Genomic DNA, 15,794 nt, shown 5'->3' on the forward strand with positions numbered 1-15,794 from the left:
TATCTAATATTTATCTCACTACCCTATATCTGACCAGAGTGCTGGGCACAAAATATACATTTAGTAAATGGATGTCAGTTGCTTATATTACCCTCCAACCTCAGAGAGACCTCTAGCTTCTTGATTCCACTTCTCTCTCCTTACCTATCAACCACCTCCTATCTTTACTGTTTCTCTTTTAACTTGGAGTCCATGGTGCAATACTTGAGCACTCCCTTGCCATCTTCCTCAAATCTGCTACATCAATAATTTGTTCCACTTGCCTGGAAAACTTTCAAACTTAATCAACTCAAGTATCACCAACTCTGGCCTCCATTCAGGCTACTCAATGCAACTAGTAAAAAGCACAACCAAGCAACAGGCAAAAATATTAACAACAGGTCTTCAACCTCAGCTGGACCCTCAAGGCTGCCTGACATTTCCCAGTCAGCTGTCAGTCTACTTCTGCAAAGAAATAGTTTCAAACCTTTCCTACTTTCCTAAAACTTCTAACCCCACCACAGATATTCTCTCTCTTAGCTGAAGACCTTACTTCATAGAAAAAAGAAGTTCCTGAATTTTCAGAAAACCTGCAAATATGTCTACACCTCTCCCTAGACTCCCTTTATTTCCACCTGGTATAATGGAAGAGGAGACTGTCCCTCCACCTAATCTCTGAAGATCATCACTTTCAGTAGTCCCAGAGACATGGCTCAATTAATAATTCCCTCTCTATCACCTCTATCTTCAAATAGTTGAAGGTTTGTTCTCCAGAAGAAAGAATATATGTATCCTTTGCCATTTCATGGGGCAGAACATGGATCAAAGAATGGCAATTTCAGGGGGGCAAATTTTTTACTCAATAGAAAATTGACAACAAAAATGTAACAGGAACATCATGGTAAGTTCCATATCGTGGGAGATATTCAAAGAGAAGCTGCATGTGATGTAGAAATAATAGTAACGATAGTTACTGTTTGCTGAGTACCTATAATGTGGCAGACACTGTGCTAGGCATATGTATAAATATATCACAATATTCAGCACAACTCTGTGAAACAGTATCGTTGTTCCTGTTTTTACAAATAAGCTGAGGTTTACAGGGAAAGGTCACTTGCCCGAGATCATATACTTAGTCAAAGACAGAGGTAGGATTTGAAGCCAAGTGTTTCTAACTCTAGATTCCCCAAAACTACCACTACCACCACCAACACCACCACCACCATTCTTTCCTTAAGCCCACACTCCATCCCAGTGGAAGGAGAAGTCTAAAGAAATGAGCTCTAAAGCTTTCAATTCTAAGAATTTTTAATATACAATCCATTACTTCAAAACGGTTACGGGAATTTAATTATGAACATTCCACAGAAAGACAGGCCCGTGAGCTTGAAATCTGAAGACTATCCTCTAAATAAATACCATGTTCTCTGCAGCAAACATAGCCATCAGAATCCAGCACCTTAAGTCTAACTCCTTGATAATTTTTTATGAACGATGACAAAATGAGATACATTATTTCCCGTGTATTAATCACCTCTAGCTTCATTGTGGCTCGGTCCCCTTCATTTTCTTGTTGCTCAGCAAAAGTAAATTTTGTTTCAGATTGCTGTATGAAAGGAAGATTACAATTTAGAGCATGGATTAAATTTGAATTTGTGATCTATTTTCAGCCTATTAAGAGTAATTATTTAATTCCATCTGGAATCCACTACACAAGCAAGATGCTTCCTGGATTAAAAAAGAAGGTGGTCTTTCCCTGAATTGTCACACCTCAAGGTAGCTTCGGACTCTCCTACCCAAATAAGCTCAGACTAAGAATAATTGCTAGTGGAATTCTTCCTCAGAAAGTCCAATTACATGAATATGTCCTTATTTTAATCGAGAAGGCAGCATTCAGACACTTTATTAGCATTTCGGTTAGACTTCACATTGATAGAGCTCCCCAGACCTCCCCCCCATGGTTAATATCTTCAACAATATTTCTATTTAGTCTACATTCCAACAAGTTGGTTTAACCAGTAAAAAAAGGATAATTTCTCAGATACATTCTTTTCAATCTAAGACTTTCTTTCATTCTCCATGCCACTCTCCCAGATCATGCTTTTTTATCTTTTATCTAAATCATATAAATACCTAACTCATCTCAAGTCTCTGATATTACACTGTCAGGCTCACCTTCCTAATAACAGTTCTAAGCATGTCACTTACCCCTCAAAAAAAAAAATCAGTGGATTTCTATTAACTCTAAAATATTATCTAAACTTTTAGGCAAAAAATAAAATCTCAATGTTGGCCTAAGAATTACTTTTATGACTTCCATTTCTGGTGCATAGCAGACTAAATACTCTGAATGAACTTCACAGCTAAAACAACTAAGACACTAAACAAGATGTAAAAACAATCTTTTGAAATTAATTGCTGAGCTAACATAAAAGAATATTCCAGAAGGTAAAACAAAGTAAAAGAGAGAATCCTGGTAGGTAAGCAATTACCAAAGACTCCATTTGTCAGAGAGCTTTCTACTGATCCCTAATGATGTTGAGCTCCTCTGTAATGACTACACCATCCCCGAGAGGCAGTAGATGAAGCATAGTCCTCAGCCAGAGGTAAGGATGGGTAACCCCCACATGTATTTAGGATTCTAAAGGGCATTGCACTTAGTGTAAGGGTGAACAAGAAATAAACAGAAGGAGAAAGCCAGGAAATTTATCTATAATGATCTTGGTGCAGAAGTGGAAGGAGGGGAATCTGCCTTAAGAAGCACAAGTGGGCTCCTCTCATGGTTTTATAGATCTGAATTCCCGATGCCTACGTAGTCAAAACCTCTAAATGAATAATTTACTTAAAGTGGTCTCATGTTTGTAGTACCACCAAACAACTCTCTAAAGCAAAGGCAAATCCTCTCCAGAGGAACCTAGTTCAATTCAGTCCTCAAAGAACTCCCATAGTTACAGGTCTAAGGAAACGAGCTGCTTATAGTCAAAAATCTAAAAACACATAACAAACCACCTTGAGTGGGAGTAAGCAAAAACTGTAGAGAGCAGAGCCTAATCTATAAAGACTTTAGGTACTGTAATTATCACACAGATTATAAAACATCATGTTTAGTATACCTAAAGAATTTTTAAAGCTTGAAAGTAGAATAAAGAATAAGAAACTATACAGGACAAAACAGATTTGAAAAAAAGAAACAGAACTTCCGTAAATAAAAACATAATTGAAATGAAATTATACTTTTCCAATCTCATCTCTCATCAGATTTCTAATTTTCTAAATGTTTCCTGAACTTTCTTGCCTCTGTTCTTTGCCTCCCACTACTTTCCCATTCTACAGTATATTATTCTCTCTCTGCATTTCGAACCCATATCCATTGATCAAGGCTCATTTCCAACATCAACTCTTCCATTTAGCCACAACAGACATCTTTCCAAATGAAATTATTCATATTTGTCTCCATGCTTTGTTTACATATTATATGTGACACTTAAAATATCTGTCTTTTATTAGTTAGTTGCTGCTAGGCCCATTTGCCCAATTACGTTATAAACAGCTTGACGGACAGGGGCCATGATGTAAGCAATTCTATTTATCCCAATGTACCTGGCTGAGTATCTCACCCAGAACAGATGTTCAACACATGCTGACTGAACTGAATTGGAGTGAAAAAGTATCTTATTCCTCTAATGTATTCCCATTCTATAGCCGTAAAAACTTAAGCAATGAGCAAAGAGACTCGGCTTAATTCTCACTATGGATTATGTACAAAAATGAATCTAAAAGTGCATCCCCTGACTATAACCTACTGTCTTTCCACTGAGCCAGATTTATGATAGCAGGAGACCCATATTCTTACATCAAAATAAGTCCCAGTATTTCTCAATTTATGTTATGATATTATTATGTTAATAATTTAAAAACCTATTTAAGAACAATTCTGTTAAACATATTTAGTGGATTTTTTAATCACTAATCCAAGTTATTGAATTGAATTGAATCTGAAAAATCTTTTTTGTATTTTTGGGGAGAGGTAAAGTGATACAAAGTTGATGGTAGACAAATTGGGTACTAAAAAGAGGATGACTTGGTGTGAGATCTTGCTTAGGGAATCTAGAATACTTTAAACTACAATGTAGGTTGTCTATGGGTTGGACAATAATAGAGAAGGTATTAAACAGAAAGGGGAAAATAAGAGTTAAGTGGAAAACATGCATAATGACAAAAAAGAAATAGGATGGAAAAACTACAATGGGGATTAAATATGGTGAATATTTTTTTAGAGAAAGAAAAGAATTCACTGAAAAACAATGTGGATAGTCTTATAAACGTCAGGTAAACAGTCGACCATTCTTTAATACTCCCTTTCTCTTGGATAATACTAAAGTGGTTTCAATTTTTAAAAAGGAAATTTGGCATGAAAGGGTTCTGTAACATGGCCTGCCCACTTACAGGATTTAGGGTAAAAAATGTAAACCAGCTGTGATATTGAGGTTTAGGAATCATCTGTTGTCCATATTCAGTAGTTTTTCCCATGGAATTACAAAAAGAATTGTATGATGGATAGTCTACATCCTAATTATATAATTACACAGTAGAAAAGAACAGCTGAAGAGGAGCCATTTCATCCTTGTGTCCAATGTCTGCATAATCGACGTCTCACATAATGGATGGAGGTCTTACTATACAGCAAACCATAATTTTATTATGAAAGAATGAAATGTTGGCTTTCATATGGGATTAGAATACGTATGGTCAAACCGGTAGAGATAAAATGAGAACTAATCTAAAGCTTCGACCCGAATATCAACCAAATCCAAAAGAATTATTATTAAGATTTTAATATATTTTCAGGAAAAAAAAAATTCTTGACTTAGTTTCTCTGCTCTTTTCAAATGCAGCCGGTCCCAAAGCAAGAATATAAGAGTGTATCCCAGCAGATAAAGATATTAAGGGCCAATGCCAAAACTTTCCAAATGTGAACCTAACAGAAGTTTCTGAACCTAATGGAAAATCTAAGTGCTGAGCTGAGAGTAGGTAATCGATCATCTACTTTAGCAACTGTTTCTGTGCCCTTGATGTCAAGAGAGGTTATATGTGCTATATCTCTCAGAGAAATCTCTCCCCTCCAGGTCACCAAAAAGTAATTCTAAGTGTGGAAAATGTTATCACCACTATAGCTATTCAAGAATGGCAGAATGTGAAGTCAAAGAAATAAAACCATTCACAAGCTCAGCTACCCTGGGAATACGACATAATGGAAAATATTATTTACACAGTGTCAGAGCGAGAGTAGGTGGGGAAATATTAAGGGGAGCTGCAGAAGACTCACTGTGCTAACCAAGCTGCAGGTGACTTTGAAGACACCTGTGGCAGAAACATTTGCTGACCTGAATTCCTAATCTTTATTAAAACCACAATGAACTCCAGAACTATTTGGGTAGGTAGTGAACAGAGAAGGGGAACTGGCCAACATAAACAGAAGTGAAATAAACATTGGCAAAATCCACCACTTAAGCTTTCCAGGGTTAAAACATCCTGGGCCCAAGAGAGAAGGAGTTCTTTTTCCCTTCTCTGCTCATTTTCCTTCTTTGCGTTTTGGCCTTTCTCATCGTGTGGGGTTTCTGGTCAGCCAGCAAAGCTCTCCTCGTAAAGCCCACGTCTTTGCTTACTGCAGCAACATGTCTTTCCCTGCCACAGCATGTGACATGCTTAGGCTTGGAAATGGATTCGGATTTAGTCCTGGGCCACCGTACAAATTGCAGAGAACTGCCTGCTCAAACTCTGGGGGAAAGATGCTGACTTACAGTAATTGATAAGGTCACTCCTGCTGGATGATCCTCTAGTGGAGAAAAGGTAGCTACTGTGCTTAGCAGAGAACTGGGAACTTCAGTTCCAGAAAAATAGCTTCGCATTTCACATGACATCTAAGAATTATATCACTCTCTGTAGTCCACCGTATAATAAGAAGTCTGTAGCTTTCATTCTGTAAAAATTATTAATCATTTGTGGCTGAAAAATGAATCAGTGAAGTTAACCTACATTGTCAGGTTTGATTTATCTGGAGGTAAACAACATTCTAAGAGGATTTAGCGGGCTAGTGTTTAGTAAAAGGGTATGTCCAGGTCGTGGCGCTACATAGATTGAATGTCCAAACATTTAAAAGCTCCTTCATCATTGGGCTGAATACGAAAGTGACAGCCATCATTTGGTGACCTCAGAATGTCCTGGCTATTTGTAACAGACTTTCAGTAGTGAATCTAACCTCCCATCAGGCTGGGGTTAAATAAATGACAAGTTATTTTTCTGAGTTTTAAGATTAATATTGAGGTGCCCTGTTATAAATATGCTCTTCTGAATAGAACATTAAATTACAATTATTTGGAGGAGTATGTGAGGGAGGAAAGAAGAGAGAGGTGAATAATTTTTTTTGTTCTCTTTCACTTGATTTCATTAGGTTGGTTTCTCTACACCCCATCATAATATTTTTCTGTCGGTATAGTGATTGCTACAGTAACCACCTGTGCTAGACAAGCACCTGCCTTAAAAATGCAATTTTTAGCAAAGATTTAAATTGCAAACTAGAATTCCAAGGCCCCCTGCCAAAACAAACTCACTTTCCTTTTGAAGAGCATGTTGTCTCCCAAGGAAGGTTTTCCTGTACAGTCCTCTGTATTTTGACTTGATAGTAAATCTCTCTTTCTTACTCTCTCACTAAATTTTTTTCTCTCTTGTCAGCTGGTTAAGGGCAATATCTTCACCAAGATCTCAAACAGCAAACTGGGAGGCCCTTTTCAAATTCTAAAAACAAACTTCTCTTAGTCATCAGCTCACTCATATTTGAAGGATCGGTTTGTTCCCTATACATTCTTGCAGCAATGAAGACTTCCAAGAGAAAACTCTGAATGTGACAAGCCCACAAACGTAGAATGTTCATTTATGTTGTCCATGTTTTTGGGGGGAGCATATGAAGCCTTATTTTACAAATTGGCTCTGAAAAAGGCTAAGAAGCTCTGTCCTCCACCTCTCATGCGTTCCAGTTCCAAGGGTGCAGTGGTGAATGCAATGAGCTCTGGAAAGAGATGAGTTTGAATCTCTACTTGGTCATAAGAGGCATCAACCCACCATGCTACCTCTTTCAACACAAATCTGTTAATCCAGGTAGCATTGAGAGATGAAATTTAAATGTGATTTCTCCTAACATGAACTCATGAAGAAATCCAAAAATACCTTAATTACAGACACTGACTTCTTGATATCTCATATTGAAATGGTTGCCATAAAATGGATGTTTTATGATGAAAAATGGTCAGCGAAGGCCCCAGGAAGCGCTTTTGAGAGAGAAGCAGATGAAAAGTGAGGAAATCTCTTTGAATTCAGTTATAAGACAGCAGAAACCGTGCCAGGCACCTTACAGGATTAAAGTCCTTTAACATTATAATGTTCTAAACCGTGAGACATACACACCAGTAGGAGCTCAATAAATAGCTGACCATAAGAAAAATTAAACGAGAAAGCAGTTGACTATGTGTTTGACATGAAATGGGACTAAAATCCCTTAAATTATTGAGTCTCATCATTTGCCACGTTCTAACTATGACTATTGGGAGACACTCCTCTGTGAGTGCCTTGTGTTCCTACATATCTTGCTGGGTACATCAAGAAGGCAAGGCCATTACTGCTCTTTACTGGGGCCATTTCTCAGGGTTGTATTTGTAGCAATTTTGGAGGGATGAAGTAATCTCTCCTCCAGGACAAAGAGCAGGTTTGCTTATTGTTTGCTATAAAACAGTGGGTCCTGAAAGCTCAATGTTCCTTGGCTGCAACACAAACCCTCTGCATGTGCAGTATCTACCTTGCCACCTCATGTTACCTCCCAGGGATTTAGGGGCCAAAGGGAGCCACTACAAACATGCTGCCTCTTGTTGTGCTGTGCATAATAAAATCCTTTTTCTCCAATGCAGGAATTTCATGTGTTCTACCAGCATTCGTGAAACAGCAAAGCCTGTCATTAGCCCATAAGTAGTGTAAAATCAAATCCCAGACCCAACAACGAACATGTTTTGTGTCTCTTAACTGTAACCTTCTTGAGGACAGTATTTGTGGTTGATTCATTTTTGTAGCGCCTGAACACAGTGCTTGCCTGGAATAAGCACTAAGAAAAATGTATTAAATAGATATATGGTTGAATATGAACTAACTTATTTACCAACATTACAATAGCAAATTTTGTGTTCAGTCTTACATGAAAGAACTTATTACTGACTCTAAAATAGACCTAGAGTCCATGTAAAAGACAAAAAGTTGGAAAAAATGGGAAAAATATACAGTGACCCAACTGGATATCAATGAGTTTAATTCTTCTATCTGAATAGAGTTTACAATACCTCACATTTGAATAATGATTCACATCTTCCAAAGTTATTCCATATTTCTTACTTTGCACCTCAAAATACATAGGTAGGAAAAATATTATTATCCCCTCATGAATGAGAAAGTGAGTTTGTAAGACAAATCCAAGATTGTTCAGTTGGTAAGTAGCTGAGAAAGTTCTGCAACCCAGATCTTTACTCCTCAGAATTAGGGCTCATACCAAAATGTGGCATTATCCACAGTATTTTAATTTATCCATACTCCTTCTTCTGAAGGCTTCCACTCATGCACTGATTAAACTTAATAGAGATGGTCCTACCAGTCTTCTCAGATTTTTTCTATGCATGTGGTTGGGAAGGGATATAATTTCATTATTTAATGGGCAAAACAGGCCTGCAAATCTTTTCAAGTATGACCTGTTTTGATGGCCATATTGTTTCATACCCCATATACTAAACTCAACAATGCAATGAAGCTAGTAGACTGAACAGATGTATTTATTTCCGTGCAAATTTCAAAAGCTAGCTAATAAACTCAAGATTTTCTTTTAAAATAAGACATAAACCTCACAGTGCATTATTTATTAAAATTGTATATTTGGTAATAGACTGATTTTTTTATTATTTTATTTGAGAATGGGGCCAGGTTTGTAGGCTTGTACCACCATTAATACAAAGCTTGTTAGTTTTAAATTTCCAAAATCTTCTTTCTAAATACTCTAGAATCATGTGTGAATTTTTAAAGGATTGCTTTTTTGTACTAGTTTTCTATCTTTTAAAATCATCTTAATTTATGATAATATATGCTATCACATGCTAAGTGGAATAAATTGCCTAAAAGGCAAGCAAAATGCACCTAAGTGTTATACAAATCAGAAATCATTCACATTTCCATGTTTTTGCCAAAGAAAAACTTTAAATATAAGCAGTTAAAACTTTCCTTTAGTGTTGTGTGTCTCATTACTCAACGCTATCTCCTGCAGAGTATTTGGGATTTTTATCGACATGAGAAAAAACAATCAGGGTTGAGATAACTGAGTAGTTCTGTGTTCAGTGATGCAGCTGGCTGCAAAAATAATCAGCTTGATATATCAAGATCATATTTCATAATTTCTAACTTCTATGTAATTGATAAGCGCCCAAATATTAGGCTGGCAGAAATAACATACTTTAATGTGCTGTGAGGCAGGAGAGAAAGAGAAGTGAGATCATAAAAACTCTGCCAACTTAAGGCCACCAAATGCTCTCAATGGATTCAGTGGGCAGCAGAGCATCAGTGGGCTGCTTAAAGTTCTCATTCAGTTCCAATTTGATTTAGGGATCCCCTGCAGAAGGTAAAAACTGACCCTGAATTCACCTGTTTTCAGAAAAATGCTAGCCATACATTAATACTATGTACAAAAGTTTGACTGTATGCATTTCTTTTGCCATTCTTAGTTGTATCACATATCTAAAATGAATACATAATAGATTTATGTTATTTTACTCAATGCCTGGACTAGAGGAAAATAATCTATAATAATATACAAGTGAGATATGGCAGTGAATTTTCTAGAGAAAGAGAAAGAAGGGAAGAGAGAAGAAAAAAAGAAAAGAGGGGGAAAGTAAGGGAGTGAAAGAGTAAATGAGAGACTGAGGAAAGAGAACATAAAGACAGGAAAATCCTTTTCCAAGGTCGCCTAGCAAAACAACTTTGTGTTCTTTTCTACATCAGTCTCCTGCTTCTGCTCAATTCCAAGCTTGTTCTCAGGTTACTGGCCTGGGAGAGACAACTGAGTTAATGAACCTGCCTATCTTTTACCTGTAGTCACACAGGGATTTATTTTAACTCTTATTCGAACTACCACCCAATATGCGGGCAATAAAAGCAACCACACAGGGGTCCAATTTCAACTTCAGGCTCACCCTGAATGGCTCCTTAGGTATTATCTTCATATTAATAAAGATATAACTCATATCTGAGGAGACATAATTTACCCTCATAATTACATTAAATCAAACAAAATCCAATGGTAGGATTTTCTTAAGTGAAACATTAAAGCATCACATAAACAGTATCAAGTAACAACGTACAGACCTCCAGGAAGGTTAAGCCCAGCAAAAAATGTGTTTCCTACATCAGAGAGGACTCTCTTCTTTAAGCTCATTAATTTGCCATTTACAATCTACCTGAAAGTCTACTTCTCTATTTTTAAGAATAAAGAGCTCTAAGAACATTGCCACATTGCATAATATTTACCTGCTAATCAACAATCTTGTCATTTGATAGCAAAGGAGGGAGGAAGAACTAGATGAACGATCATTTTCCTCTTTCCAGGAACATGAACAATCAGAGCTTCACATGTTATCTTCCCTGTGATATCACAGAATAGAATTGTAACTAGGAAATTTATGACTGCAAAGGAGAGCAAAATAATGAAAATTGGTTGGTAGATTTGATACAATTCTGCTAATATCAAAAGTAAGGTAAACTCTTCTAAAGACATTGTATCCAGCATATAACATAACTGCCCTTCCTTTGGTCTTGTAAACCAGAGTTATCACTTTAGAACATGTGTGTTAATCAAGCAACCAGAATATATACCAGTTGTGAATCATGCCCTGAACCAGATGTTATGGAAAACACAAATGAAATAAAAAACCAGACCTCTATCATCAAGGAGTTTGGAAGTATCATGCTCTATCTTCTCTGTTTATTCTTCTCCTTCCTACACAGCCCCGTGTGTGATCCACTTCTAGCTGAGCAGCCCTCTGTTCCCTCTCTCAGAATTCAAATAGAATCTTTTGTTTCCTCAGCCACATCAAGAAAACAAACTTGTTTTGTTTTTTTTTTAAGTGAATGAAGAGGTACTCTCCAATTAGCATTAGCCTTTCTCAATCATCACAGCAGAAAACCATGATACAGCTTTAGTCCCTGCCTGCTTTTCCTACTTCTTGCCACTTACTATGCTGATCTTAGGTGAGAAAATTCTCCGGTATCCCTCTTTTTTTCCAGAGGAAAGTAAGAGATTTGTGGAACAGCAGCAGATTCAGGAGATATGACCAGTCACAAGCACAATGACTTCACAAGACATTTTTCTCCCTGAAAGTGAGTGGGATAACTCGAGTTTTCCTATGTAGAATGAAAGTGCTTTAGGATTCATGAAGACGTGGTCGCCACTCAGTCTCTCATTACTCAGTCGCCTCGGGCTAGGAGCAAAGGAATTTACCTCAGGAGGTGATCAATGACTTTAATCTCCTACCTACTACCTACGTGTTCCTTGAGGCACACCTTACCTTGGAATGCAAGGACACATTTTATTCATCTGCCCCTATGCCCTAATCTTTGAGACTAACCAGATCACCTAATACTTTTTCCTTTGACATTTCTTTAGAGTAGTAAAAACAGCTAAAAATCGTGTATAATGGCCCCGCACAGACACTTCCATGCAGCTCTGCACTGCCCATGGGCCCTGTCCCCACGCAGGTCTGCACTGCCCGTGGGCCCTGTCCTCACGCAGCTCTGCACTGCTCGTGGGCCCTGTCCCCACGCAGCTCTGCACTGCCCGTGGGTCCTGTCCCCACGCAGCTCTTCACTGCCCGTGGGTCCTGTCCCCACGCAGCTCTGCATTGCCCATGGTCCCTGTCCTCAGGCAGCTCTTCACTGCCAGTGGTTCCTGTGCCCAACACAGTTCTTTACTGCCCATGGGTCCTGTCCCCATGCTGAACACAAAATAAAAGTGCACAAACGAACACGTGTCTCGTGCCTGAAAATTCTTTTTAGGCTCACGACTCAGTGGCCCCACATCAATGAGCTCTCTATTTCCTATGGCACTAGCAAATGAAACACAATAGGTGCCTAATAAGAACATAAACCAATGAATAAACCTATAGACTATTTGGCTGCCTGTGTGTTCCCCTTGGAGATGTCAAGTTCACCCAACAAACACAATACAAGCTTTTGTAGACTTGTAACAAACTGGTTAAAAATAATGGACATTTTCTCAAAAGATCTAACAGTGTGCCAAAAACATTGATTCAAAGTTTTCATAAAGGTATTTCTTTCCAGCACTGCTGAAAATTAACAGTGCATTAAGGACAAATTAAATCAAAGTCCACAACTCAGTTTCCTAGATTTCACAATTAATAGGACCAAAAATAACATATTAATTTCTGTAGGATGAGGAGAATTAACACTTAAAAACATTCCGCATTATCGATAAATTTGTGGTTCATTTTCACAAATGGAGTTTGTTTCAATTCTCAGCTGTTGGATGATGATTTGACTTGGAGCAAAGGCAATGTAATTGGGTAACAGCTGAGATGTGCTTGTTTGAGTGGACTGAAAGATCCATTGCAGGATTTCCAAGAGTGTGAATTACAATTCCAATGATATCAGAAGCAACTAATTCTGTTCTTTAGAAGTGCAGACATAAAAGAAGTTTGAGGTTTGCTTATTTCGAGCTTTAATTGAGGGCTAGGTTGTAATTCATTTTCATCCCTGAGTGAGTGGTAAAAACATACACAGCAGGTAATTCACACCACCTCAAAAACTGTTGGTGCAGTAAGAAGACTAATCAGGCTAAGCTTCCAGTAGCAAATTATCAGCTACAAATTAAAACCTTGCCTCATGCTCGCTAAAAGCAACCTTCTTTTTCACCAAAACACACATGTGAATATTAGTAACTGTTGGGTTGCAGGAGGATGCGAAGATTAGGGATCCTACCTGCTTGCATTAAAGAGAGCCTTGGAAAGGTGTGAAATAAACTAGACTTCAAACAATGCTAGATTTTTGGTTTAAAAATAAAAAATCATTGTAATCCCAGATGGTATGGTGTTTATTTTGAGAAGGGAAATTTAACGTCACATACAAATAAAGTAGTAAACTTAGGTTCTGAATAGAGTTTGAAACAGTTTTCACGTAAGTCCTTCCGGGTGAGCATCTTCTTGAACCATATTCTTCAAAATAAGCACAAAAGACTGCTGACAATACAAATTAATTAAATTCCTGATATTAATTAATCTCAAGGAAATAGAGAAGGATGCTAATATAAAAATTCGTTGATTTTCCTGGCTTTAAGGCATAACCTCAATGTAATTTAAAAGTATATTTTTAGCATTTAACCTTCCCTGTGATTTTTGCTTTGATGATGTTGAAAATTGTTTCAAGAAAGCTGCAAAGTGGCAACGATAATACACAAAGAGTTCAAAATGGCTGCACATATCTGATAAATATATACGCTATATACATAATTATGTTATTGGCTTAAATGACCATAATTGTACCTTTTGGACTGTAGATCCAGTTTTAGTTTCATCTCTCTTCAAACAAAGCTGTTATGAGAGCAATATAGATATGGGAACACAATTTCTAGTATCCCAAATCTTGGCTATGTTAATTCAGAAAATCAAAAGAAGAGAAAAACACCTGGTTGTGGATTAGTCAAAGCAAACTTCCCTTTAAGAAAAAACACACCCTGTTTTACGATGTGGACCCGTAGCAAATCTATGACCTGCCACAGTATTTTGTTCTTCTGTCAAGTGTCTCTGTCTTTAAAGAGTACCAAAAAAGTCTTTCAGGACACCCAGATAAATTACTCAAGAGTTGCTGAGCTGATTTCCTGAATGCCAAATTTCAAGCCTGAAGCAAATTTAAACACTATCATTGAAATCTCTAGAGGGAGTGAAGGAGGTGGAGAGGAGAGAAGAGGTTTAAAAATGGAAACTCTGAAACAGCCTTGTGTAGCACTGTACCACCCTCACTTTAATAACCAGCTGACAAGTCATTCACGTCTTTAAACTCGCAGACATTTGGTGCATGCTGGACTCTGCTTGGTAAATACATATGTGTATATATAGTCCCGAGTTCATCTGTGTGATAAACCATTTCCTAGGATTCTACCTTGAGAATCACTTCTAGACAGGCATGGACACATTTTTGACTGGCTACATCATAGAAATTCAGCCCTGTGTGTGTGTTCAGCTTAATTTATCAACATCTCTTCATCTGAGGCAAAATTATTATAAATGAGGAAGGGTTGAGAACTCTCAGCCCTTTTTCAACAGATCTCTGTTTACTTTTGAAGACGTGGCTGCTTGGTCCACAGTTACACTTAAAGATACAAATATTTTTTAAGTGCTTCCTCTAAGTAAGGCAGTGTACTGTGATGAGAGGATCTTCTTGGAAAATTGTATGTTTGTCAGAAGAATATGTCCAAAATCTTATCAGATTTGTAATCCCAATTTTCTTCTCCAAAGGAATTTGAGGCAGACCAGTATCCCACCATGAGGCGTGCGCAGTGGCGGATGTGAAGCCACACTCCTTCCAGTCCAACCACCGTGCCCCTCCAGCACAGTAACCACCACTGTAGCCGAGCTGGTGCTCTTGGTTTTGGACTCCAGAGGAAGCAGAAAACAAAATAAACCTAAGATGTCCGCCTTTCTCATTTTAAAGGTCCCTGAACATTTCTCGAAAGAGTTAAGTGATACACAAGTCTCATTAAATCTACTAAGATAACTGTTTGATGTGTTACTCAATAGATGAAACACAAAACTGTTCTTTAAAAATCAGTTAAATTGCTTGAAGGAACAACAAATTCATACATCAGCCCATTCTTTATGTTCTAAAGTGCAATTTATGGGGCTAAATGAACGTAAATGTCATACCTTTAATTTCGTAAAAAGTTATGTACAAGTCTATTATTCCAAATAATCACAGAACAGAGAGCAGCTACCTTTCTGCTCAGTGGGGTGCCATTTTATAGACTTTAAAATTCGCTAAGTTCAAGCAGCTTTCGTTCTAAATAATACATGTGCTAAATATGTCACATTAAAAGTGCTTTTGGCATGTAAATGATCCGTTTTCTCATAGAAATGCTTTTAAAAGAATCTGAGCTCACTTTTTTTTTTTTTTTTGTGGAAATTCTAAGTGCATTGAATTTCATTGTCCTACAGAACCATGCAGAGTTGAGCGAAGTGAACCACAGGGACACACCAACCGTTGGCAGCCTGTGTACTTATGTATCATTTGAACTGTCAGAAGTATATAGAGTTCTATTTGCTTCAACATTATTTTCTGTTCCAATTCAGCAGAAATTTTCTCTTTTGCTCTCTTTTTCCCTCTGGAACTAAGTGTTAGCAGTCAGTTCCTGGTCTAAAAAGTTAGTGATTTACTGTTAAAACATAAGGCACGTGTATGAACAAGTTTCCTGTGTATTCATTTAATTCTTCAAACTCTTTGCTATTTCCTCTGTTTTTTAACACTGAACAATAAACCTGATGTTTTATAGCTGATTTAAGGTGCTTAGCCACCAAAAAAGTAATTCAAAATTCTTGTGCATAATATGAATAAAACTGAAAGCAAAATCTCTCCCTCTTGAAGCTTCATTATACTGCTGCATACGGAGGAGGCTTCCCAGGCGTACATGCAGCCTACTAAGGGAGAGTCTTTCAGAACTTCTGGACTGATTA

General features: G+C 37.5%; 1 long non-coding RNA gene across 1 annotated transcript in view; it reads right to left on the minus strand.

Annotated features, from left to right (window-relative positions):
- The window catches only part of LOC131405937 (uncharacterized), a 68,698-nt gene extending 57,311 nt beyond the window's left edge, over nt 1-11,387 (minus strand). The window contains exons 1-2 of the long non-coding RNA XR_009220039.1: nt 10,993-11,387; nt 10,585-10,698 (exon numbers count right to left, since the gene is read on the minus strand). This is a non-coding gene — a long non-coding RNA (uncharacterized LOC131405937). The remainder of the gene's footprint in view (nt 1-10,584; nt 10,699-10,992) is intronic.
- Nucleotides 11,388-15,794: the final 4,407 nt, after the last annotated feature.

The sequence above is a fragment of the Diceros bicornis genome, chromosome 5 (assembly GCF_020826845.1).
Source record: "Diceros bicornis minor isolate mBicDic1 chromosome 5, mDicBic1.mat.cur, whole genome shotgun sequence".
Lineage (NCBI taxonomy): Eukaryota > Metazoa > Chordata > Mammalia > Perissodactyla > Rhinocerotidae > Diceros > Diceros bicornis.